The sequence below is a fragment of the Syngnathus scovelli genome, chromosome 4, assembly GCF_024217435.2.
Source record: "Syngnathus scovelli strain Florida chromosome 4, RoL_Ssco_1.2, whole genome shotgun sequence".
NCBI lineage: Eukaryota > Metazoa > Chordata > Actinopteri > Syngnathiformes > Syngnathidae > Syngnathus > Syngnathus scovelli.
Window position 1 is genome coordinate 10,829,848 of NC_090850.1, and position 22,133 is coordinate 10,851,980.

The window sequence follows — 22,133 nt, forward strand, 5'->3', positions numbered from 1 at the left end:
AATTTTGTCCATATAAACATCCATTGAGACAGGCGTTCATAAACTTGATTTATAAGTGCTCCTCTCAGATTGGTAGCACTTGACCCACCAATTGGTGCCAAAGAAAGAGGCCCGGTTCTCAATTGGATCCCAGGAACGTCGCCAGCTGTTCACCATTGTGTTTGTAAGGGACTCTTGCTTTTTGTGCTGGCTGGCTTTGATTTCATGTGAACAGTCCGTCCTTCTTATAGGCTACATATTGAACCGCTGTCCTCTGTATTTGCCCGCGGACTCGATAAGAATGTTTGAGTTGTCTTTGTGTAGCACGCGTAGACAGCTGGGATTTGTGAGTGTTATCTGTAGACTGCAGTGAGCGTAGCACTTTTCACATGTACACGTTCATTTTAAAGCCAAGGTGCTATTAACTTGCTGCCCACGATCACTGTCATTTGTGTGTATCATTGCGTGTGTGTGTGTGTGTGTTTCTGTGTTTCTGTGTGTGCTCTGGCACCAAAACTTCCAGCACCCCTAAACTTCTGATGCTAGAACTGCCCCTGATTCACCAGTTGACCATAAAAATGTACACAAAAATGTTTTAAGAATTTTTATTGAATATATTATTTTCTTTATTCAACATTGCACATAGTCCATTTTCAATCACATCTCATATTGCTGCCTATAAAATGTTGTGAATGTAGAAAATGCAGAATTCAGAGGTTTTAATAACAACAAAAAAAGGATCATTAAAGACACATACTCCAAAGATACAACGCAAACGGGTGTGTGATAGAGAAGAATAATAACTCAAACATACTTTGTTTGAGGATGCATTGTTCTTAAAACAAAGCTTCATGCAGGTTAAAAGCAAGGCTGGCCAAAACTCACATGGATATTTCTTACACCTCAACTGTAGAAATATTTTACATGTTTATTAATAGTCAGTCATTCCTTCGTGGAAAATGACAATGGAATGGGCGTTTTGAAGCGCTTACACTATAGCAGCTTCAGCTATAGAAAACAGACAAAACACTGACTGCGACTGCAAAGTACGGAAACAAGAGCATCTTTGCGTTTGCAGATGATTTGACAATGACTGATGGAGATAAACCCAAGTCATATCCTCAAAATCGACCTTAGCTGTCCACACTGTACCAACTTGCATGCGAAAGCAAGAATAGTAGTCTGTGCAACCTGTCAAATATTTCTGAATTCAACTAAATCTTCATGTTTGTTTTTTGAACACATCTTTCATCTGCTGATTCTTGACAAAATATGCCACGGCTAACAAAAACCATTCTATCCCCGTCCCGTGTCTTTAATTTCACCTTACCAATCGACTCGAATGTGTCACTGCTTGTTGAGTGATGGCTGGTGCCAAGCGTTGCTTTGCTCAGGGGCACTCTGACAGCCTTGCATTCATTTGCTCCTCTCTGCCATCTAACACGGGACGCTGCATGAATGAACATAATCACTCTGACAATCTGCCGTGCCACTGCATGTGTGTTTTTTTTCCCCAACCGCCACACTATGTTAACAATAAAAAGTGTGGTGGTACATCACAGTATCCAAAATATTCCTCTTTGCAATTACTAACTTCATATGCTTCCAACCAATGTGCATTTTGCTGTGTATGATTTTCAGATTAAATCAGTCAGTCCATCAGCAACCAGCTACAATCGTCAGATTGTGTCCTATCTTCCTTCCACTTAGTATTGATGGTCTTCTATGGGATCAATGTATCGAGTGATTCGATTGATTTTATCCTCTGTTTGGTCTCACCGAAATAGAGATCCACATTTTTATGTTTGTTAATTGATTATGCTAAGAGACGTCTGGCAAAAGCTGCATTTGAGATTAGGAGGTTGGAAATTTGGATTTTACAAATGCGTTTTGCATCATTGAATTTTATCACCTGTCTGTTGGCATTCCTGTATGTTAGTGAAGTAAGAGTACTTCAAGACTGACTAGGTGGCCCTCAGTAAATTAGAATATTAAGAAAAGTTCATTTATTTCAGTTGCTCAATTTCAAAAGTAAAAATGATATATTATAACAATCAACACTTTTCTGAAAGTTAATTATGACCAAATGTCTGATTAATTAAAAAAAAAAAACTCAGGTAATTATTTTTTAGAATGATTATTTTTGGGTTCCCGTTAGCGATATGTTGACTTTTTGAATCAAACAACTGAAATTAGGTTTTTCCACAACATTCAATTTTAGAGCGATTCAGGGAAGTACACAAACAAAGGGTCACTGCATAGCTACAGTGAATGTTGGTAAAACATAAAATGGTCTCATCAGATGAATTCACACGCAGCATGAACACACCAGCAGTATTGTATGATTGCACCTTACAGGTCTTGCCAGCAGGTCCACTGTATGGTAATTGGAGAAGTCATGTCTCAGAATAACTGTAAACTGTGTCTGATGAGCGTGGCCTCATTGCCCTCCTGTGGCTATGACACCTCTGTCCTCTGTGCACATAGCCTCCGTGTGTTTTCTTGCTGGAGGCTGGCCTCATTAGAATTTCACTTTTCTCCTCTCACCTTGTTGCGATTGTTGTCTGATGGCCCCACCGGCGTTAGTGTTAACGTGGAAGCCGGCGGCTAGCGTGGTCCCGTGTGAGGTAGTCAGTCATTCATCTGTAGGGCTTGCTAAAAATTCTCCATTATTTCAATTACAAATTAGCATTATAATGAGGAGTTTGCATTCACGAGATGCGATAAATGCAAAATGAGAGGACAAGCCTCTGAAAACAATGTTGAATGGTGATTCAGTGCAGATAGGGTTTTTTCTTTTTATTTACTGTGTTGGCCACATATTAGTAAAAGTACAATACGTATTTACTATTACAGTATACAAAACCACAGAAACAATAGTTTGTCTGATCCATTTTCTGAAACGCTGACACTGCAAATCCCCACCCTAAGAACCGAGTCCGATTTTCTAACCACCCCCTGACCACACCGCTGTCTTTTTGATTTTTGATCAATAAAACATTAATTATATAGTTTTTTGGGGGGGGTAATAAGATCCCAGTGACACAGCCACTTGTTGCTAGGCAAAATTTGCAGGACGTTTGAACTTAAACAGGTCACCCCCAACCCTTGCACAACACGCTTCACAAATGCTATATTATATACTTTACTATAATATCCCTGAAAAATATGACTTTTGATATTTGGTTGACTATTCTACTGCTCAAGAGAATGATTTGACAGGTTAGAAGATGGATATTAATTGTTACAATGTTTCTGTAATGTATTGAAACTTTATATATTCATACATGACATAATCCAAGTAGTTATTGATCCCCATGTGGAAAATATAACTTGACCTTGTGTTTAGCATATCAACGGGTAGTCATTGTGATATCGCAGTGTTATCTTTCACATCAGCAGTGTGTGGAAGAAGTGTTGCTCGACTCAATTTGCAATGTTCTGTAAAGCGTAATCTTTCAAACCTTCATACTTAGCACAAACTGAATATTTTTGTCATTATTCTTTCACTCTTTTTTTAAAAAGTATGAATGACCACTTGCATAATGTGTTATAACGGCAGGTTAGAAACCTTTTCTAATTAGCAGCGTGAGCTATTCAATCATCATTAGTGTTGTAGTGGTCTGCTGTGCTGACAAAAGCAGATTTAAGGGACTGTGTCACGGCGAGTTGACATAACCGCAGCCTCAAACCACCGTCATTATTTTAATTAAGAGCCCACTTGAGGAAGTGGGTCAGTATGGTTCACTTGAACGGATTCCTTTCCTTCTCTTCTGGTGCTGTTTGATGCGCAGTGACTGGAGGTGTTGACTTTAACACCATCAAATCTCGCTCTCATTTGCCAGAAAGACACAATCAAGCATGTACACGTTAGTAGGAAACCAATATTTCTTATCGGAAAAACACTGTCCAACCAGGAAGACTTCACTATTTGGTGCAAACATTGGGCAAATAAATAATGTGCAAACGCTGCATTCAGGACTGCTAGTACTGTGTTGGAAATTTCCCTCTAGGAAATGACAAGATCCAGCCTCAGTTTTAGTGGATTTATAAAATAAGGAGAAAAAAAAAAATAGGTCATTGTGAATTCTTTTCTGTCAGCCAGCATTACTGCTTCTCTTCCTACATAGAAACAACTTGAAGCAATGTTCTGACTCACTTTGCATAGTCAGAGGTCAGAAATTTCCAACTTCTGAGTTCTCGGGAATGCAGCATATGCATACAAGTGTCCTAACAATCTACACTGTATACATACAATGCTCGTTGTTTAGCAGTTATCATTTTGAATTTGTGTATAGGTCCCAAAAATGTCACACTTTTCCCCCCACAAATTGTCTGCTTAGTTGATTCATATTCTCGTATGATAAATGTCTTACAGTGCACATTATTCAAGAGTTGACAAAGAAATGACTGAGTCTAATCTCATTGTTGTAGACGTTAAGAAGCTTGATCAACAGGATTTAGGTAAAATGACACAATTGGTTCACTTCACCCCGAAATACTTTTCCTATGCTATTTATTTTTTATTCCAGTAACTCTGCTGTTAAGTGACAAGATAAACAGCAAATCTAGTTCCCAATAAAAACATCTTCCTTGTAAGGTAATTTACAACGACAACCACTGACATCAATTGTAAAACTACTGTGGCTATCCTGTATTGTTACAAGTTTTTATGACACTCTGGAAACACCAGGAACATTCAGCGAATAGCTTATTCCCCCACAGATACAATCGGTGAGGTAATTACAGATATAAATTGTTCAAATAAAGAGCAGTAGTGTGTACTTTGGATTTTCTGTAAAAGAGGGGAAATACTTATAAAAAGATATTGGGCTCTAAATCTGGGATTCTTAAGTGATAGTATAATTAAAACTGCATGTTGAATAAAACCCAAATACAACTGAAGATACAGTTAATAATGCAAAACAGCTATGTGAGTGAACAACATTAGAGAGGTAAGAGGGAGGCAATTCAGCTCCTCAGTGCCCAAACAACATTAGTCATCTTGTGTTTTCAAATAACGACTTTTTGATAGGCTATGTTTTAAATAAATAAATAAATTAAAATTGAAAAAACAAAGTAGACGTGTGAGAGCAGCATTCACAACAATATGAGCAACATGATCGCATCGTTGAGGGCAAAACAAACACAGATGATTATTATGATCGACGCTCGTACCATAACAGTCAAATAAAGTTTGAAAGTCTCAAATGACTCTGTAATACATCTCAGGACACACAAGTATAAATGTCTGCTATATACATTGTCTCCTATTCGGTGTGCATCTATAACACAACATCTGAGCACAACATAGAATAAGTTCAGGGTTTCACCTTTGGTTATGTATTTATCAAGGCTAGGTTTAAAAAAATAGAGAACACGCGTTCATGTTACTTTGCATACACTTAAAAGTGGAAACAAGTCAACAAAGCAGCTGGTCCATTTGTGGTTTGCATCTGAGAACAACCTAAGGTGTATTGTCTTTACGAGTGGGAATCTTGGCGATAGTACTGGAGAGTTCCATCCATCATCTGGGATGGAAGGTGTGTGTGGCAAGATATTTATGGTGGGGTTTATGTGCCTGACATCTTTGTTTTGGTGAGAGTGGATGTTAATGTTCTGGGCGACGTGATACCAATTGATCTTTCAGTCCTAAAAACAATGTGTCAATGAGAATCGTAATGTTAGGACACAGCTCGGACAAGGAAAAACTCGGTTCCAGGCTTTTGAGCAACTCGGGTCAGCCTTGTTTGGATGACAATACGAAAGCTCAAAATACGTAGTACAGCTGACGGGACAAGTTACAATTTCATAACACCTACGTGAAACCTCCTTTTGACTTTGAAACCAAAAGTTGTTCTCTCTCTGGCATATTAAAATGTTCACAACTGTTTCTTACAAGACATTTTTTCCACGTGTAAAGAAAACATAAGTCTCATATCATCCCTTCATCTGTTTATGCGTGGTAATTAAGGCAATCATTCTGGGCCACAGTTTATTCATTTATTCAACCCTGCATGGTTTGTTTACCTATTTCAGAAAGTAGTAGTTCCACCCCCACATGCCCCCACATGTTGTTGAGCCCCCTCCAGCTGTTGTTTTTCTTCAGTGTCCACTCGTAGCCACCATGTTGGTCAAAATGCTGCGATGGTGAGATGCTGGGTTTACGCCCTGTCACTAGCAGAGCTGCAACACACAAACAGGAAATATTCAAAATACCAGCATTGGTTTTTTTTTTTATATTGCACTCCAAGGTGATGCCTCAGCTTTCAGCTTCACATCACCACCACACTCATTAGCTGCCAGCTCACACATGAGCACTGAGCGAGCTTAAATCACAATTTGAGTCTTTAGAAAACACCTATTTAAAAACAACCACAGGACAGTGTATCACTCTTTCTAATAGGCTAAGTTAGTCTTTTTTGTATACCATTGAAAGCAATATGAGGCATTGCAGAAATACTCTAGCTACAGGGGTGTCAAACTCATTTTTATTACGGGCCGCATCGTAGTCATAGTTTTCCTCGGCGGGCCATTATGATTGTCAACGTATTCCATATACAGTATAGGCTACAAAACAAACTGATGAATAACTAGTTTTGAAATCAGAGACTAGTAAAAACTATTTTAAAAAGACAAATGGTAATAAAAATTGCAAGCAATATCTCAATTTTTTTTAAGGTGAAGACAATTTATAATTTAAGTAATGACACAAAGCCGATGCAAAATCTGTCTTTGCGGGCCACATACAACGATGTGGCGGGCCGTATCTGGCCCCCGGGCCTTGAGTTTGACACCTATGCATTAAAGGATCATCATGTTACCATGCCAGTTAATAAAGCCACGCAAAATTAAATGCTTATTGTGGTTTTGGTTTGAGCATTTACGATTTATGTCATGTCAATTTTGCTTGTGTAACAATTGTATGAACTCTATCACATTTTGTTCCAATGCAGCATGATGAGAGAGACGAGGTGCTGAGATTATTGATGTGGTTAAACAACATATATATTGGATACAGACAGGGCCTTGCTTCAATCCCTAACCTATGCTAATGCTATGCGAATGCCATCGTAAAGCTACAATTGCAGTAAATACTTGCATAAAAACAGTTCTCAGCCATGACTATACAACAATCAAAAAACAAAACAAGTATGGTGATGTGTGACTTCTTTCCATGATTTCATTTGTGACCTCTAAGCAAATGGCAGGACCAAAACGATATATACAGAAAAGGATCAGTTTGTAGTCCTGACAAAAGCATTTCATGAATGAGTACTTAAGCAACAAATACAATCATAACCATAAATAAAGGTTTCATGCTCTCTAAAATGAATCAGTTAATGAAACGGCAACCAACAGAGCTGTCTTTATAATATTATTTTCACGCCAGTTATGTCCTTATCAAGCATTTCCGTTTTTCGGTCTTGCATTTAGGGCGACCGTATTGCAGAAGAATTGCTCCATTAAAGAGGTATGTGCCTATTAAAATAGAAGCTATAAAGAGGCTTATGCAGACTCTAAACAGAGCAGCTGTACAATTCTCCACCTCAGTAGTTTGAGGATTTCCACATCGTCTCAGAGGAGCTGGAAAAACATTTTGTATGCAATCATAGCTGCAGTAGCAACAAGACAATTAGCACTACATAGAGAGCCTTTTACCTAATTCCCCCATTAGGATTTGACTGAAGAACCAATGTTTGTTGTGGTTGCTTTGCTGTCTACATGAGATTTAGTCCACCCCACATGGAAGATTTAACATATCTGTTTCAAATATTTTCCCTGTGCAAATACTAATCAAGAGGCATTGTACTTTTAAAATGTATATAACAAAAGCTTCATAGATGTGAGTTTACCGTCTGATATCACGGCACTGACGGCAACATATTGGGCACAATAGTTTTTCTGAGTGTCCTTTGAAATAAAAATAAGCCATTTGTTGTTCACTTAGGTGCAGGAAAATGATTTGAAGACAGTTTACGGACAAGGGCCAGCGTTGGGCAGATTTGAAATGTTTACCAGATGTGGTAGATTGTTTGAAGATTTTGTAGCTTTCTTTGTACATTAGCTCTTCAGCAGCTTCATTTTAGCTTCAGATATCATTTTAATGCTCTCACTGCATGTGAATTTTGCCGATAATTGCTTTCATTTATAGACCATGGCCCCAATCATTCATGTAATATAAGGCCGGATTTACACTGCAGGGTTCAACTGACACAATTCACAATTTATCTATTTTTTGCTTGCCAGTTGTCCAATTTGGATAGCATAAAGTGTACAGAGAAAAACATGTATTTAATCAGATATCTTTGGATCAGAATCAGGCTTCTTCCAAATGTGAAAGCAAATTTGATACGTATCGCATACCTGCCGATGCTTGCGTCAATGCAATTGTGACATCATTTTAAATACACTGATTAGTGGCATACACACGTTATACTATAGAAAATGCCTGCCCAATATTAAAACAATATTAAATACTTCAATACTAAACAATAAATCTAAACAAAAACAAAAGCAGACCATTAAATGTTGTGTAAATAGTGTACATAACAAACCTGTAGATCATTTAAAAAAATAATTGCCAAAAGTGGCCAATGGAGTAATGCCAAGGTTAACCTAATTTAAAAGAATTGGGGACGCTAATTGACAAAAAAAATTCTATTTTTTTATTATTTACCTATTCATGTCCTCACTAACAGATGCTTGTAGAGTTATTTACTTGCAATTTGGGTGTCAGAACAAGTAGAAGTTGAAATGGGCACTTGGTTCTGCAATTTAAATGAAACCTTTAACCGTCAATTAAAAACTTAAAACTGTAGTGTCACGTTCTTAAAATAATGGCTTTTTTTTTCTTTAGTTAACAATATCATTCATTTGGACGCCTGAAAATAATATAGAGTGAAAAGTATGTTTACATTTGACCATCCAAGTACTCAGCTTCTCGTCCAAGTCAGCTGGGAATGGCTGCAGCATGTGTTTGCATGTTATAAACCATACGTACATATAATTGCCTCCATACAGATAAAACGTTTTAATCGAACCAATTATGACACAGTTTCGCGGCGAGGTTTGTCTCATTAGTATTCTTTGTAGTTAAAGTCTGGATCCCTCCTGAAGGCTGTCAGGCTGTTTCACTCCACTTCGACTTCTCGCCATTCGGCAAGATGTTGAACAGGATTAGGGGCAACCCATAGAGTTGTTGCACCGTGTTTTGGATTAGTATTATCACCTATTTGCATGTGTGCGCTATGTGACATTCCTCCCCAAAGACGCAAGAATCTAGTCCAGAGATGAGAGAGCTGCCACTCATTAGTGGAGCCATGAAGTGTCAGTGATAGATCATTTCAACTGCAATGAGGAATCCCTTGAAAGTCACATATCTTCAAAGAAGCATGTAGATTTGAGCCGGCATATCATAACAAGGAAAACGTTGCTTGAATTTCTGAAGGTTGAAAATATAGTAATCGTCATTTTTTTGTGCACGTCCAGAGGATTTAAAAACCCAGAAGGTTAAAGACACTTCTTTAAATCCTTCTATTCCTTTCTCAGAGCATTATGTTCAATTTTCTTGACAATACATCCACTAAATGAAGAGCACGTTTCCTCCTCCGCGCACATCTCCGTGGGCAACTAACTGACTGGTCTTGTGTAGCAATGCAGTCATGATTCAGTGCTGCACGTCATTGTTATTGCAGGATATTGCGGAACATTGACCTCTGTTTGAATTGCTCCGTGATGATCTAAGCGTAAACAAAATCTTGTCATAAGATTACATGCTCTATTTTCATAGAGAGCGCATATGTGTGTGCTCAGATGTCAAATCTGGTTAATTTTTGTAAAATTTATACATAAGTATATGAATATCTTCAGAGGACTACAAAGTGTAAGAACTTTTACCATCTCTGCTAATGATGGCGGTCTGTGTGATCACAAGCAATAACACTTCAGCTACTATCACTGTGGTGACTGTTTGGAAGGACATCAGAAGCACTGATATTCTCTGATGACATAACTGACAGTCTATGCATGTGTACATTTTCTGCACTTTTAACTTTTACATAGCTCTCTTAGCTCATTGCAACTGTGACATCATACTTTTTTTTAATGTGCAACACTTTTTCTTCGTTAGAGGGCGCAACTAGAAATTTCATTCCCCCTAGGTCAGGCATGTCAAACTCATTGTTTTCGCGGGCCGCATTGTAGTCATAGCTTCTTTCGGAGGGCCATTATGACTGTCAACCCAAATAAATGTACGAGCACCTCATATTATATACAGTAAAAGCTACAAAACAAACTGACAAATAACTCATTTTCGAATCAGATGAGTAAAAACTGGTCAAAAAAATAAAAAGATATTAAAAGTGAAGACAATTTGCAATTCTAGTAATGACACGAATTTGCTGTACGATTTGTCTTCACGGGCCACATAAAATGATGTGGCGGGCCGTATCTGGCCCCAGGGCCTTGAGTTTGACACCTGTGCCCAAGTTCCTGTAGGAGAAAAGATGAGTGCCGATTGACCGTTTTGCATAACCTAAATTAAAAATGCTGTTATCCAGTACATATGGGCTTGCTATTGCACAGATTCAAGCAACTTTTGTATGACTACAATTATTGTTCTGTTTCGAGATAACTTTAAACTAGAAGTAGAGCGAGCAATCTGTCTCAGTCATTTTGGTGTTAGTCAGCACATGTGACATGTCATGGCCTATGAACAATGCACTCCTGGCAAATGGGTGTAGGCATGAAAGAATTGTCATTCGGTGTCAGACGAGTGAGGAAATTCGTTTGTCAGGTTCTGTTGAGGCGTTTATGTGGCAGGTTTAGTAAGTTTCATGAAACTGCAAATAAATTAAATTAATTGAGCTGAATCACGTCAGCAAAAGAGATCAGTATGTATAAGCACAAGATGAAACTAGTGTTTTGGTTGTTGAATATATTTTCATGATGATGACAGATTGCACTTGAGCTCACCTTCCCTGGAGACTCCTTTGAGACACAAACGTTCATGTTAATACTTTCATCAACGATCATGTGATCTGGGCGCCAGGAGCAGCTGAAACAACCTCCATCAAAGCTACGAGAAGAGCTTCACAGGCACGTCACCTGTCGGAAAGCCTTAGTGCCGGTCTTAGATGGTATTAGGACTGTGTATTATAGGACGCCGAGTGTGCCGTGCTGAAACGGTGTTTGACGGCTTATCTGACTGTCAGTGGTCAACTGTGGGAAATGTTGCGGGAAGTTCAATAATCCCATCAACTGATTTTTACCACATGCGCTCATCATCAAAACGTTCTAACCTTGAGCAGGCGTGTCATGAATCTTCAGCATGAAGCAAATAACCGCACTCCAATTTATTCTACAGCAAGTTTTAATCTGATGAAATGATTAACATCAACAGATGGACTCATCAAAAAGCAAAAAAAAAAGTAGTTTTCTGGCTAATCACCAAAGATCTAAGTGACATTTTCTATAAATTTCCCCGCAAATGAAGGCTTTCCAAGACCGAGAAGCACCCGACTGGAGAGTGCACATGCACATGATGCCTGGCTTCCCGCTTGCTGACACTAATCCAAAGGCGGTGGGGATTTTCTGCTTCTTGCTGCTTCTTGCCTCACGCTCCTGCAGGGCTCTCACATCCACTGTGTGTTTCCCAGTCACTCACACATACACCAAATTAGATGAACACACCATTCACACTATAAATACTCTGACCCGCATCGGCGTTGATGCAGCGACACAAAAAATATCTGCCACCAACCTCGGTGTCAGCACTTTGCACTTGCACATCTGCTGTACGGTTATTGTTGATTTAGGCAGAATGGTGCATGACTGCGCCCCATACTCAAATTAGTCCTGTTGCTGCATCCATGTATGCTGGCCCCATTGAGTATCACGTGTTGTGCGCATGAATGGCAAAATGTCAAAAGGAGGGAATGTTGTTTGGATGTCACTGAAGCCAGGAATGGTAAAAAAAGTTCCAAAGAAATGTTGGTTTATGAGCAAAGTATGTGGAATACAGCAAAAGGTGATGCTTCCTTTGTTGTCATTGATGGAAAGATTCTCTAAAGGTACTGTTGGGCCTTACGTAAGCAGCGTACATGGCATGTTACATGAAACCAGACAGGAGAAGCAGCTGAAAAGTAGGTTAGTACCAATTACTTCCATGCCATCAGACAAATAATCTATAAATTTCTTTCTTCTTTACTATGACATTGATCAAATCAGACAGCAGTTCTAATCTAATCTTTCAGGCTGATAACTTGCTGACAGAGCGAAGCGATTCAAGAGTAAAATGTCAAACTTAAGACTGATCTCTTGATGGTGTATTTTCCCTACAAGGACGAACAAGAATACAAAATAGAATGAAGTATATTATAGAAATGTACAGTAATGTCTGCAGCACATATGGAAAGACTTGACAAAGAAAATATTGTTTTGATTATTATATGGCTTAGAAAAGTATGTTACTTAGCTTGGCACTACTTTATTTCCAGACATTGATTGCTATGAGGTCCTTTTCTTTCAACCCAATACAATCACTTACAGGGTGCAGATTGTTGCTTTTGTTCATACTGACTTGCACTATTAGTACATTCATCACATCTTTCCGAAAGTGAAAGAACTGAACAAATTCAAATGCATCTCTGCAACCCTGTTGGTCACTCTGTACTTCCATCCCCAGCCTGTATTCCTATTGCATAGTTTACCATACATTTCACACACAATGCACTACCAGAGTTTTGTTTGTATTTGTTTTTTTGTTTTTTTTTCAATCGTGTGAAGCTCAGCAAGCGTCCAGTGTGCTTTTATGTAAGATGAACTCTATCAAACAGTCCATTTGTGTCAAGGACTGAGAGAGTCATGTTCTTATGAATATTAAAGAAGTAGAGTTCAACGCAAAGGTCATGACGATGGCCATAAAATGCACCCGAGCAGTTTAAACTATTCATTGCACAATTACACATCTATCACTATCTGCTACCCGAACAAAATGTCCCATCCTTTAGTTGTCGACCAATGCCCACACTTTCTAACCCTGCCGGACCTTCTGTTGGGAGGACGCCATGTGGTTATGAAGAAGTACACCATCTGGATACAGTGGTAAAGCAGGATGCAAACCCAAACATCATGCTACAGTGGCTCATGTTTATGCTGCCATATGTGGATGTTAGATTTGGGAAAGAGCAATGTTTGTTTAATGCAATGTAGCGAAGAAAGTCCAAGCCAAAAAAGCAATATTCTTTTTTTTTTTAACAGATTAATTGACATTCTTGTATTAAATTTGAAAATAGGGGAATCCACTAATATTACAACGCAATAAAAAGATCACATTTACTTAAGCAAAGGGAGAGGTCAAATTGTCCACAGTTGCCAGTCAATAAACTAGTGTAGGTGTATTATTTGGAAACTTTAATTTGAGATAACCCACTAAAATGTATACTTTGCCCTAAAGCATTTGACATATCGGGATGGTCAAATGTACATTCATAATGCTCACTTTTAAAGTGACTTTGCCAAAACATGATTTCATTCATTACATATCCGGCTGCACTTTTCAGCAATGTGTTTTGGCATGTGTCAGAAATGTGACTTTATGCGACAGGACGTACGGTTATTGCCCACTCAACCTCTATTTTTCCAGAGTCATGCATAGACAACACCAACAACATAAAAAAATATGCAGAGGATTCCAATATATGCTTATAATACGGGACTCATACACAATCATTAAACACATCTTATTTCTGAGACATGACCAGCATTCATGACCCACTCTTAAAGGTCAAAAAGCATAATTCAAACAATAACAGTAAGACAATAAGATGGTTGTAGAATTATGTGTTTCTGTAATGTAATGTAATGTAATGTAATGTAATTTAATGTAATGTAATGTAATGTAATGCAAGTGACAGAAAAGCCCTGCCTTAATATTTCATTGCATTCTATGACACCTTCCCCCTGTGCAGTGTTGATACGTGTTAAACAGCAGAATTAATTTTTCCCCCAAAATCCCTTCAGCATCTCCTGTCTTTTCAATCACACCATTATTTACATCCACTTACCAGGAAAGGAAGAAATCATAATGAGTAAAATACTTAAGGCTGTGAGTCAAGAGATTTCTCCATTCATTTGCTGCTAATGGGAAATGCAGGATGAGACAAATCACAAATCCAATTCTCAAAAGCAATCAGATTTTTGGGGAAGCTTTTTAGAAGAAGCAACACAAAGGTCTTGTCAATCCCTTCTCTAGGTCTTAACTATGTGGGCTGTTTCTAATAACATCTTTGATCAGTTTTATTGCAGCTGGTGACATATAGCAATTCGTATTAAGACGTCAACAATAGCATAAAACACGACACAATAGCCACTGTCAGCTATCACAAAATAAAGATTACGCCACAGCTAAAACACTAGCAATACTCAAATTACAAGGAAGGGGAATCCTTATGTAACAAATGAATTAGATTGCGGTAATACCAATTTCAAGCCAGACATATAATTTATGGTGGAAATAGCACATGCTAATTAACTTTTAATTTATTACTTGTGATTGGTTGATGACCAGTCCAGGGAATGCCTCGCCTCTCGCCTGGAGTCAAATGGGACAGGCTCCAACACACATATCGTGTTAATTTCTTCTGTGGTTTGGCATCCCTGCTCGAGTTAGCCAAAGGACACTGAACCCATTGTGAGCTATTGTATTTTGTTTGTGTATATCGTGCACACCTATTGCAAAGGCCTAAAGCTTAAGAACGGCTTCCAAACAATTCAAGCTTGCAGGGTGACACAGGCAACTGAGCATAAAATCAGTTCAATACACTGTCTTGTTACACCATTTGTCTAGGTCATATGAATGAGCAAAATCAATAGACTACAAATATTTACTATTTGAAAATATGACTGAATTTGAATAGATTCGTTTTTGGTCAATCAAGCTTCAAACTAAGGCCGGTTGAAATATGAAAACAAAAGTCAGCATTCTAAGAGGACAACACATTTATAAACTTTTTTCATTTAATTTGAAAAAATAATTCGGATTTTAAAACGTCATCCCTAAGTGCTATGTGCAGAATGTAAATAGATATGCACATTTTGTTCCGCACCAATTTTACCTTTACAGATCACTATCATTCATACAACTAATGAGAGCGAGCCAGAGTGTAATTTTTTTCAAGTGGAGCCAATTTTGCAATCTACGACTGAAAAAGCCTTCTGGCAGAGCAATGAATCTAGATGATCACGCTGTACAACTATCAAGCAGAGATTTTATAGTGTCGAATATTTTCATTTTACTGTCAGTCTTCAGGCAGCACAGTTGCATATTGGTTAGTGCTGCTGCCTCACAGCAAGAGTGTTTTGAGTTTTAATCGAGGCCTTAGGGTTTTCTGTGTTGGAGTTTTGCAAGTTCTACATGTTATTGTTGGCGTTCTCTATGAGCACCACTTCTCCTCACGAGGGTCGTATCTATCCCAAATGTCTTATGGCGGCAGAGAGGGCATACTCTAAAATGGGTCACCAGCCAATCACAGGACACCAATATACAAACAACCATTCACACTCACAATCATATCTACGGGCAATTTGGAGTGATCAGTCGGCCTACCATGCATGTTTTTGGAATGTGGGAGGAAACCTAAGTACCTGAAGGAGACCCACACAGGCACGGGGAGAACATGCAAACCACACAGGAAGGCTGGAACGCTGCACCTCTGAACTGTGAGGAAGATGTGCTAACTAGAGCATGACTGTACTGCCCAGTATCTTTCTGGTAAAATGTAACTACACACAGTTAGGTGTGTTTTTCATTGAATAGTGAGCAGCCCAGGCCTCATTAACGCAACTGGGATGGCTCCAACTTATACATGGCAAGTGGTGGAGCGAAATAATGGATGGTTGTTGTTTTTCTTAATTTTTTTTTATAAGCATTTCTTATGAGTTTCCTTTCTACAGCCATATTTTTTTATTCTGCAGTAAACGACACACACACACACACACACACGCACACACACACACACACACACACACACACACACACACACTCTCTCTATTTAGAGATTACACTTGATTTTCCACAGCCATTTCTATTTTTTTCTCTGAAGGGAGGGCTTCTCTCTGAAATCACCGAGACAAGTTTTAGTCTGACAACACTTCCATTTTAGGAATAAACAAGGAGGTTTCCAAGGCTCTGTCAAAATTAATTAATCATATAACTCTGAACAGAAACGTTTAAAATTTGTTCTGGAAAAAGGTATGTATTTTTAAACCAAATGTCCCCAAATTCTTCTCTTTGTCTGAGCAGTTAGCGTGTCGGTGTCTGGTTTGATTGACAGTAGCTGGCAGGCAACCAGATTGTTGCACAGCACTGAACAGAGACAAGGAGAAACGTGAGGCGACAGTGGGTCACCAGAAGGCGTTGTGAAGGGCCGCCCCTTCTAACAGGAACAAATATCTCTGGCAAGAACATTTTGAGTGCTTTTAATGTGCCTCACCTAATTGCGACAACAACAGGAAGTTGGCAGTTCACTTTCCAAATGCATGTCTGTATGGTGGCGCGTCATAAATATGTGTGTTAATTGGGCTTATTTTCAAAAGACTTATTTAAAATGGCATAGATATACATACGTTCATTTACAATAGTGAACAAAAAATGAGAACTTCCATATGGAGATCTCAATGTTTTCTGACTTTTTTCCCTGTGAAAAAGAAAGGATGAAGTACATAGTGTGCTTTTATTTATTAGTGCAACATGCACTGTTTGCAAAGTGAAAAATAGTGTTTGGATAAGACCGGGGGGCCCTATTTTCATTCCAGTTTAGCGCTTTTTTTCTCTATATTCACGTCTTGCTAGGTTTCCTTTCAGTTTGGCTCAGTATATCTGACAGATTGTGAGGCTAGAGGCCTGCAGAGTCCCAGAAGCTCAAAGGCGCATAAAGGTTCAGCCCAAGATCTACCTCTGGATACCATCGCGGTCCCTCCTCTCCCATCACCTTCTGATGGGTCCTTCACGTTTCACACATTCTGATCAAGGTCTGACACATTCTGTCAATGCTTTCTGCAGATGAAACAAACGCAGGACAGCTTTGGGGCATGTTTGTGACCCCCTCCAAGTTGTGCCCTTACGTATGTAGTGTCATGTTGTGTTGCATTCTTTCCACTTTACTGCAGCCAACTTGGTTTCTCATTCATACCGTGACTGCGTGTCCATTGTTGTTTTTGACATCTTAAAAATCTGGCATCCATGGAAATCATTGTCACGTTTGCCCATCTTCTCCCTCAGTGCTGTGTCATGTCCATCCCGTTTTGTCTGCAGTGACCTGAAACATGAATACCTATTTATAATGTATATGAATGCAGCGTATAGATGATTCCTTTCTTAAATGCCACTGAGGTTGTTTTCTGAACCGGAACTATGGGTGAAATGAAGCCTCTTTAACCATTTGGAATGCAGTTAAGCATTTGGACATCATTAACATAAGATTATAGTGAGGAAGGCAGGTGACGCAAAAGTCTTTTCAAAGAGCTGAAAAGGGTGACTAAATAGGTCTTCTTTGTCCTTGGATATTGCTTGATTAGACAGTTGAGGTTAATCACAATGTAAAGAGGGCTACTGATTGTAGGCCAGTTTCCCAGATTGTCATTTAATCTCATTCTGGACTCGATTCTTTCAATTGAGATAAGATTTATTGTTCTCCATAAGTGTTTTTACAAAGTTGAAAGGACAAGACAAACAAGGGCCAAGGTGAACACTAAACACCATGTCTCAGTGCGAGTCATTTATTCTTTTATATCTAATTTATTGTGGTAAGGCAAATAAATAAAAAAAAAAATCCTGATGAGTCTGAAATCTTAAATATGAGTGCAATGTGATCAGACACTTTGGATAACAAGATCATCTGACTGAACAATATATAATTGTAAAGCCGAACTACCGCAAATGTAAATGAAAAACGTTATGAGCATGTACAAATGTTATTTTTCACAAGTGAATTGAAAGCGTGATGTCCACATTGGGGCACTTGAAAGAACATGTACAAACAACGGTTATCGTCTCAAAAACAAAGCATTAGGACTTGCTTGGTCAAGTTGCGTTATCTTCACTCAGGTGCTTGCCTGTGATGCAAACTTTGAGATCATGTTTGACTTTTGCTGTGAAGCACTCAGTTAGAAATAAACTACACTGGCTAATAATAACTGACAGTGTATAAGCCGCTCAAAGCAACAGTATTATCACAAAGCAAAATGTAGACTCATATGCATGACTCAAACCGCAAGAGTTGGGTTCAGGTTGGGTTCAGGACAGACATAAGCGATCCAACACATGCAGAACTCTTAAGGTTTACAGCAAAAACAAACTCAAAAACCTAATCAGGTATTATTTGAAAATGTATTATATTTAGCAATAGGTTAACTTACTCTGCCAGGGAACCAGATTTCCAAACTGAGAGTTCAAAAGGAACCTTGCACACCTCATTAAAAAGTACTAACCATGTGCCCCCCCACCACCAATCAGCACAATAATAATGGTGGTACTAATAAAAGATATACAATGACAAAAACTCACAAAAGTTTTAAATGTTTCACTAAAAGGCACTAAAATGGATGATGAAAAAGTATTCCAATGATGGTCTCATAAAGGGACCAGAGCCATGGTTATGGCTGCATAACTCATCATAGTCATTTCATGAGACATTCTGTCTCAAACAGAATCAAGAATCTGCAAGAATAAAGAGTAATAAATGGTATCTGGATAAATCATAAAATACGCAAACTACAGCAATCTACACACCAAAATCAATTACGTCAACCAAAATATAACTTATGTTGCATTTAAAAACAGCCACATTAAAATGACGAGAGGTACTGGATGATATCAGCATACTGAATTATATTTTCTTCCTTAAAAAGTGTCTGTTTCCTGTTCTACAGCAGAGTAGCTGTACAGGGGCTGCATTTAAATGAAAACGACATGGTGTAACATTCACAGCATAATGCATAATTCAGACCACCACTGTGTCTTAAACGCAACTCCCCAGCTGTTACGTAGTCACACTGTGTAGTACGGCAGCCAAGTTCTCAAAGCGCAATGTTATGGTGCCACAAAGCACAATAGACTTAGCCGCAGAGGGAAGCATTCTTATTATTTTGCATCTCTGTCACCAAATTGGGGGAAAAACTGTTCCTTCTCAGCTCAGAGAGTCTCAAAAATGTTTTTTTCATCTACTCACAGTCACTAGTCGTGGTAGAGTTTTCAATTGGAAAATAGCTCCTATCATAGATTCCAGTTTTTGTTGCCATGGTGATGATTATGTTTACCTCAAACATTTGTCATTACGTGGCGCTTCTCCACTCTGACTTTGGGAACATGGCAAAGAGCAGTAATGAAGTCCTCTTCGGAAAGATGCACTATTCAATTGAGATTGTGATGGCATTTAAAATGTATCTAAAGCAAATACTCCTTTTAAAATAAATACCCTTACGTATAAGGTCTTAACACCAGGATACCAATGCTATTCGTTAGCCCGTGTCTGATGGCATTTGACATTGCTTGTTTGCATTAAACTGAATGGCAAAGCTACAACAGGTACAGTAATCCTCTTTTGTATGCTTAGTTTGACAGTAAACTACAACCAAGGGTGGCAGTGAACAGCAAGAATACATTTTTGAAAGAAATCTGTCAAATGACTGTTTACATGAGTGGAGTTGAGTTCACAGGCACCATGATGACAACTTGGTGACAGTCGAAGTATAAAATCTGATGACACCTGTACTTGGAAAAACTCAAAAGTCCAATCGCCCGCCTGTAAAGGCACAAATGAAAGTAGCTTCTCTTGCTTTAATGTAAATTGTTGCAGAGAAAAAATTCACCATGCTCACTGCTCCATACATCAGATTTTATAAGCGAGTAGCTGCTTGACTTCAACTCGCTTCAATGTATAAACAAGTATTTTGTCTAATACAATATTGAAGATCATGATGGCTTGTCTCCAAAAATTAAAAAAAAAACATCAGCATCTATGTTGCCTCTTAAGAAAGGACTACTTATTTTGGTCAATAAATATCAGGATGACATAGACATTATATAATATCAGTGTTATTCAAGCATTACATTTCAATATGCTGTATGCAACCAATCATTAAGTCCTCTTTGAGATTGCCTTCTCCATAAAAGGAAATGAAATATTCATCTTTGCTTGAGGAAAATTTTCAACGTAATAAATGGGAACGTAACCCCCGAACAACATTAAATGGAAGCAATTGATCAAGGGTGACAGGCAGGATGGAGGCAGGGTGCACAGGGAGCACATTTTCACAATCATAAATTGGAAAAAAAAAACTGACCAATCTTGACACTCTGTCGCTTTCACTGATTTAATATCTAACAGAACACATGACCTTGCATTTATCACATGCATGGATTTGCACTTTTTTAAAATTATTTAACTAATCAACTGTCATAAGGTCATCATTTACTAAGCTTTTTTAATTGTTTAACTATTCAACTGTCATGAGGTCATCATTTACTAAGCTTTAAGCCTGCAGAATATCATAGCACAGTCAATCATGGTAGTACTAGAAGGTACACAAATACTATACATTTTTATAACAGTCACATCAGCGAGAGTACTTTTCTTCTGACATCTTCATACACAGTCAAGATTAAATTCAGCCTACTCAGCATTTTTGATTCGATTTTAGTCAGCATAACTTGATTAGCTGTTAATTGCTTCGCACATCTGAATTCATTGTTCCGTCACACATTTGTTCAGGACTTTCCTTTGATTCATTTTTGTTTGATCAAGAACAGAGACAAAGAGACAAAATCCTCTCACATGTGGCTTGCTAAACCGGCTGAATGGCTTCTTAATCACCACACTATGTCATTTGACATTGCAATGATTCACGGGTGAAAGAATAAAGGAATTATTACAACTGCTATAATCACATGTTGACACACTGTAGGTTTCCAGAAGTTGTAACGGTAGTTGTGGCTTTTTGGATTTTAATAGTACAAAAGTGTTATGATCAAAATGTCAGTTCCATGAATGATGTTTCTCTGAGATGCAGTAACCAGCGAGTCAGTGCAGGAAATGCTGTACCTATTTTTAACCACAAACATGCACTTTTTCAGCAGGGACACATGGGAGGGTTCCAATTAGCTCACAGGAAACCCACAGAGACAAAGAAAAAAAAAAGGGATGGCTCAGAGTAAGTCTTTCCTCACACTGCTGACACACAACACCAGAGGGAAGAGGAGTCAACATTCTTAAATTCTTTCAAAAGATCCCAGCTTTTATTACATTCAGGTATATTTTTCATTACATTAGTAGAACTTCATCTTAGGAATGTCACATGGACAAGCCCAGGAAGTATTTGTAGGTCACTGAGTACAGAGCGTTTTATCCAGTATTAAATCAAGACTTTGATTAAGCAATTTAGTAAATGTTAATGATTTGTGAATGCACCTTTAAAAAAAAAGAAGCTTTCACAATCAAAGCTTTTATGAATACATTGTGTATCTATATACATTTGTCTTGTCTTTGATAATGAGCTTTTTCTTTCATTCACATTAACTCCCATTGTTGCTTTTCATCAATGGACACCCACTTACTCATTTATTCACTTTTTGTTCTCTAACCTTTTATTCAGGCTTATTGTTAATAGACTTTATGAAACATGTTTTCATGAACTCATGGTCAACTCACCACAGTTCTCGGAAGCACACAGAAGATTCGAACATGAACTGAAGCATTACATTCGTTGTGCTAGCTGGAAATCTTAAATCCTCAAATATTATGATGCACAAAATCCCATTTGTTATAGTTGAATGCTTTTTGGCCAACTCTCCAAAACGCTGTCAATTGCAGACTGGATTTTGCTTTTGCATTTGTGCATTTGTAATGGGGAATTTTGCAAGGTCACTCCATCACTTCTTCTTAGATAAAATGCTGGCAAACTGGACTGAAATGCTGTCTTTGCTTGTATGTCTCTTTTTGTGACTGACTGACGACCAATTCACGGTGTGGTCCGTTATTAACAAAATAGCCGCAGGCTGCAACCCTGTTGCCTGCTAATTACATAATAATTCCTTTGATTTGATGGTCGCGCATTGCGAGGTCAGTTTATAATGTGAGTGATGCAAATTTTAA

General features: G+C 38.3%; 1 protein-coding gene across 2 annotated transcripts in view; it reads right to left on the minus strand.

The window, feature by feature from the left end:
- Nucleotides 1-570: 570 nt before the first annotated feature.
- The window catches only part of kcna4 (potassium voltage-gated channel, shaker-related subfamily, member 4), a 38,051-nt gene continuing 16,488 nt past the window's right edge, over nt 571-22,133 (minus strand). Inside the window, exons 2-3 of one of the 2 annotated variants that reach the window (XM_049718158.2) lie at nt 17,175-17,300; nt 571-6,165 (exon numbers count right to left, since the gene is read on the minus strand). The gene's annotated coding sequence lies outside the window, so the exon portion shown is untranslated. The remainder of the gene's footprint in view (nt 6,166-17,174; nt 17,301-22,133) is intronic. The other variant, XM_049718156.2, reaches the window with a different exon arrangement.